Source organism: Puma concolor, chromosome B1, assembly GCF_028749965.1.
Source record: "Puma concolor isolate L17-30 chromosome B1, mPumCon1.1.hap2, whole genome shotgun sequence".
NCBI lineage: Eukaryota > Metazoa > Chordata > Mammalia > Carnivora > Felidae > Puma > Puma concolor.
In genome coordinates this window covers 64,389,656-64,395,655 of record NC_141670.1, presented here as the reverse complement: position 1 = coordinate 64,395,655, position 6,000 = coordinate 64,389,656, and the positions used below count along the sequence as shown (strand labels likewise).

Genomic DNA, 6,000 nt, shown 5'->3' with positions numbered 1-6,000 from the left:
ATATAGCCAACTAATCTTTGACAAAGTCAAAGGCAATACAATAGATAAAAGGTAGTCTTTTCAACAAATAGAGCTGGAACTGGACATGAACATTCAAAGAAAAAAATAATCTAGACACAGACTTCATACCCCTCACAAAAATTAACTGAAAGTGGGTCACAGATCTAAATGCAAAGTACAAAACTGTACAATTCTTAGAAGATAACATAAGAGAAAAATCTAAATGACCTTGGGTGTGGCAAAGATATTTTAGGTACAACACCAAAGGCATGATTCATGAAAGGAAAAATGGATAATCTGGACTTCATTAAAAAAAAATCCTTTCTGTTCTGTGAGAGACACTGTTAAGAGAATGACACAAGAAACACACTGGGAGAAAATATTTGCAAAATACATATCTGATGAAGAACTGTTACCCAAAAAATAAAAAGAACTCCTAAATTCAACAATAAGAATACAAACAACCTAATTTAAAAATGGGGGAAATTCCTGAACAAAAACTGCAACAAAGAAGATATACAGGTAGCAAATAAACATATTAAAAGACGTTCCACATCAAATACCATCAGGGAAATTCAGATTCAAACAAAAGTGAAGGCACCTGGTAGGCTCAGTTGGTTAAGCCTCTGGCTCTTGATTTCTGCTCAGGTCATGATCTCGTGGTTCATGAGTTCAAGCCCCACACTGGGCTCTGCACTGACAGAGCAGAGTCTGCTTGGGATTCTCTCTCTCTCTCTCTCTCTCTGCCCCTCAAGACAAATAAATAAACACTAAAAAAAATATTTTTAAGTGAGATAGCACTACGCACCTATTAGAATAGCCAAATTCCAGAACACTGACAACAACAAATGTTGGTAAGGATGTGGAGCTACAGGAACTCTCATTCATTGCAGGTGGGAATATAAAATAGTACAGCCACTTTGGAAGACAGTGTGGCAGTCTAAACACATTCTTACCATAAAATCCAGCAATTCATCCCTTAATATTTGCTTAAAGGAATTAAACACTTATGTTGACACAAAAATCTGCACATGGGTGTTTATAGCAGCTTTATTCATAATTGCCAAAATTTGGAAGCAGCCAAGATGTTCTTCAGTAGGTGAATGAATTAACTGTGGTACATCCAGACAATGGAATATTACTCAAAGCTAAAAAGATATGAGCTATCAAAACATGAAAAGACATGGAAGAAACCTAAATGCATATTACTAAATGATAGAAGCCAAACTGAAAGACTACATACTGCCTGATTCCAACTACATGACATTCTGGAAAAGCAAAACTCTGGGGACAGGTAAAAGATCAATGATTGCCAGGTATTAGGGGAGAGGGAAGGATGAATAAATAGAACACAAAGAATTTTCAGAGCAGTTGAACTACTCTGTATGATACTATAATGGTAGTTACATGTAATTCTAAGTTTGTCCAAACCCATAGAATGCATAAGACTAAGAATGAACCCCATTTCAATTATGAACTCTGGGAAATAATTATGTGTCAATACGTCTATTAATTGTAGTAAATGTACCACTCTGGTAGGGGATGTTGATAATGGGGGAGGTTATACATGTGAGGGGGCAGGGGGTATATGGGAAATCTCTATACCTCCCACTCAATTTTTCTGTTAACCTACAAGTGCTTTAAAAAATAAAATTTTTAGAGGTGCCTGGGTGGCTCAGTCTGCTAAACATGAGTTCGAGCCCTGCATGGGCTCTGGGCTGACAGTTCAGAGCCTGGAGCCTCCTTCAGATTCTCTGTCTCTCTCTGCCCCTCCCCCTGCTTGTGCACTGTCTCTCTCTCCCTCTCTCTCAAATATAAAAAATAAAATTTTTAAAAATTACTACAGTGAAAAATCACAATGCTTTATAATTGTTAGCACATGATTGAAATTATTATATACTTCAAATGTTTTTTCAAATTCAAATATTTTTATGTATACACATATTTATAATATATTTCATATATTTACATATATCTTCAAGTGTTTTATATATATATTTGATACCTTTACATATATATGTGTGTGTATCTACCTATCACACTATGGACTGAATTGTGTCCTCCCCCAAATTTGTATGTTGAAGTCCTAACCCAATGGGATGACATTCAGAGATGAGAACTTTGAAAGGCAGTCAGTGTAAAATGAGATCTTGAGAGTAATCTCTCATGATGGGATTAGTGACTTTATAGGAAGAGGAAGAGAGAGATTTCTCTCTCCACCATTTTAGGACACAGTGAGAAGGCAACCATCCACAAGCCAGGAAGAGAATTTTCACCAGAAACCAAAAAGTATGGAACGTTGATCTTATACTTCCCAGCCTCCAGACCTGTGGTAAATAAATGTCTCAAATGTCTGTTATTTAATGCACTCAGTCTAAGGATTTTGTTATAGCAGTCTGAACAAACACTAAACACACACACACACACACACACACACACACACACACACACACATTTTGAAAAGATACACAAAAAAACTGTTAAGGGTGGCTATTTCTGAGGAGTGTTAATAGAAATTTTGGAGGGAGGAAGGAGATCTTTACTTTCCATTTTATGTCAATCTTGTGTAATATTGAAATTTTAATAAAGTGAGTATATTAATTTTTATTTTAAAACCCAAAGAAAATCAAATGTGTTAACTAAGGGACAATGCCTATCTTCTTGAGTAGCTAAAGAATACAATGTGATATTAACACCTTAAAACTTTTGACATATATTCAAAAAGTATTTCTGGACTGAATAAAAATATATTGTTTTGAACAGAAATATGTTTTGATGTAGTGACTTATACCTATATAGCATTTCTGATGATTTTTTAATACATACCTTATGCATTGTATGCTGTATTCCTATTGGCAAAACACGTCTCAGGAAACATCCTGTCACTCTCTCACTTAATGAAATCAGACTACCTTTGCAGAAGAATGCCACAGTAAGACCAATGAGCTCCAGGATACAGAAAGATAGTTAAAAGAAAGGCAGCCCTGTTGGAAGAAAATAATGTCGGTTCAAGTTATGCCATGAAAGAATTTTCTTATTGTATAATTTCACATATATGGCCACATATTACTCAATGCAAATAGTATTCTTTAACTAAAATAAGAAGAAAAAAGAAGAGAAAAAAAAGGATGATTATAATTTGCATATACATGAATATGTGAGCAAGAGTACATTATATAAAAACCAACAAGTCCTCAACAAATACATGTAACTGTAGATATTTCAAATTCAGAGGTACGTGGTCACTTAGCAAGTGAATCTGGCAAAAAGACTTCTGTCTGATTGCACACTCTATGATGGACAAAGCTCAAAGGCACAAAGATCGTCAACTTGAGTCATAGTCAAGATGCCCTTCCAAGCTGTACAGGCTCTTTGTGGTTAAGTAATGATGACTTCTTGATAGGAATATGTTTGCCTCATTTTCCTCACAAAATACCTAATAACTTTTCTCAAAATAAGCCAATTCTGTTTTCTAGTTTTGAAAATACAGGGAAAAAATTTGATACCAGTATAAACCTTGTTAAGCTTACAGAGTGTTTTCGTACACACCTTCCCATTTGGTGACTACAACAACCTGAAGAAGTTTGTTATAGACCACAAAATCAGATCTAAAGGGAGTTAAATAATGCCATTTTTGCATGACAGGTGAGTAACAGAGCTGTGATATAAATGTCGGTATGTTGACTTCAGACCCAGCCTTTTAAAACTGTCATATTGGAAATTCCATAAGGGTTTTAGAAAACTAGATAATAAATATACTCCAGGAAGAGGAGTATTTCCTGGGTTTTTCACTGTTACATTCTTTAATTTCTGAACAGCTAGCCAACTGAAGCTGTAAAGAGCTTTATCTTATTCTATAAAAGCAGATTTTCATCTTTTTTCCCCTACATACTGTATGCACTTGGTAATTAGAAACTTCATATTTGAGCCAATTAACTCAATAAAAACCATTTCAGCATTAGTTTAAAATTTAGAAACCACAGGATAGGGTACTAACATCATTTTGCATGTTTAAAGGTTCATAGAATTGACTTTAAATGGCCCAAATGAATCTCCTACCACATAGAGATCTAGGAAAGCTCATTAGAGCAGGCACGTATAACAACAGTTACTGAAGCAACATTTTTTAATAGCTGAAGCTTGTATGATTACAAGTCACTTTCTTTTATTAAAATGACCAATTAGAAGGCAGTAGTCTATTTTATCAAGCTGGGAACATAGGATGCATTTTTCCTTCTTAATGAAAAAGACAAGATGGTGCTTAAGTTTGAGCTTAATGGTCTGCAAATCCCCACCTTCATTTTGTGGCACTAAATTTTGGTCAAGAAAGGATACATGGATTTGTAAAAACTGGTTTCACTCCCTTCATGCAACCAGAAGTCCTGGGGAGCATGAGCAATAATAGAGGTTCTCCAAAAAAGATTGAATTATACTACATTTTCTCTTTAATTCTTACACTTCTGGTGAGAAATTGGAGATCAGAATGAAAACTAAAAGCTTAAGGTGAACTTTACAAGTCTACAATGGCAGTTGGGTTCTGACTTGATATGTCTCCAGAGGCAAGGGAAACAAAAGCAAAAATGAACTACTGGGACCTCATCAAAATAAAAGGCTTCTGCACAGTGAAGGAAACAATCAGCAAAACTAAAAGGCAACCGACAGGATGACATATCACATAAAGGGTTAGTATCCAAAATCTATAAATAACTTCTCAAACTAACACCCAAAAAATAAATAATCCAGTGAAGAAATGGGCAAAAGACATGAATAGACACTTCTCCAAAGAAGACATCCAGATGGCCAACTGACACATGAAAAAATGCTCAACATCACTCATCATCAGGGAAATACAAATCAAAACCACAATGAGGTACCACCTCAAACCTGTCAGAACACTAACATTAACACCTCAGGCAACAACAGATGTTGGTGAGGATGCAGAGAAAGGGGATCTCTTTTGCATTGTTGGTGGGAATGCAAGCTGGTGCAGCCACTTTGGAGAACAGTATGGAGAACTACCCTACAACCCAGCAATTGCACTACTAGGTATTTATCCAAGGGATACAGGTGTGCTGTTTCAAAGGGGCACATGCACCCCAATGTTTATAGCAGCACCATCAACAATAGCCAAAGCATGGAAAGAGCCCAAATGTACATCGATGGATGAATGGATAAAGAAGAGGTGGTATATATATATATATATATATATATATATATATATATATATATATATAATGGAGTATTACTCGGCAATCAAAAAGAAGGAAATCTTGCCATTTCCAACTACGTGGATGCAACTGGAGGGTATTATGCTAAGTGAAATTAGTCAGTCAAAGAAAGACAAATATCATATGACTTCACTCATATGAGGACTTTAAGAGACAAAACAGATGAACATAAGGGAAGGGAAACAAAAATAATATAAAAATAGGGAGGGGGACAAAACATAAGAGACTCATAAATATGGAGAACAAACAGAAGGTTACTGGAGGGGTTGTGAGAGGGGGGATGGTCTAAATGGTTAAGGGGCATTAAGGAATCTACTCCTGAAATCATTGTTGCACTATATGCTAACTAATCTGGATGTAAAATTAAAAACAATTAAATTAATAAAAAAAATCTACTTCTTGGTTTCTCACTCTTTTTTCCCCTTTCCTCATTTGTTTTATTTCTTAAATTCCACAGATGAGTGACTATTTATAATTTTTAAAGGACAAGCAGGTAATAAAGGTACAAAAAATTTATGCACAAGTGTTCAAAGTGGGGGTCAAAATTATAATCAAGTTAAATCTTTATAGAATTTACTTCCTCTTTAGAGTGGCAGAGCATCATAGCAAGACTAACACAGCTCTGATTATAGCTCCTCACTTTCTACCTTGGTAACTCAGGCAAGTTGGGAGATGGAAATATGAAAGCTTCTAATGCATAAAGTTATTGTGAGAAATAGGCTAATACATTTAAAGCACTTAGAACAATGGATCATTATTCAGGAAAATAAAC

General features: G+C 35.2%; 1 long non-coding RNA gene across 1 annotated transcript in view; it reads right to left on the bottom strand.

Moving 5' to 3' along the window:
- Window positions 1-2,603: 2,603 nt before the first annotated feature.
- The window catches only part of LOC147581672 (uncharacterized), a 53,225-nt gene continuing 49,828 nt past the window's right edge, over window positions 2,604-6,000 (bottom strand). Inside the window, exon 4 of the long non-coding RNA XR_015249722.1 lies at window positions 2,604-2,984. This is a non-coding gene — a long non-coding RNA (uncharacterized LOC147581672). The remainder of the gene's footprint in view (window positions 2,985-6,000) is intronic.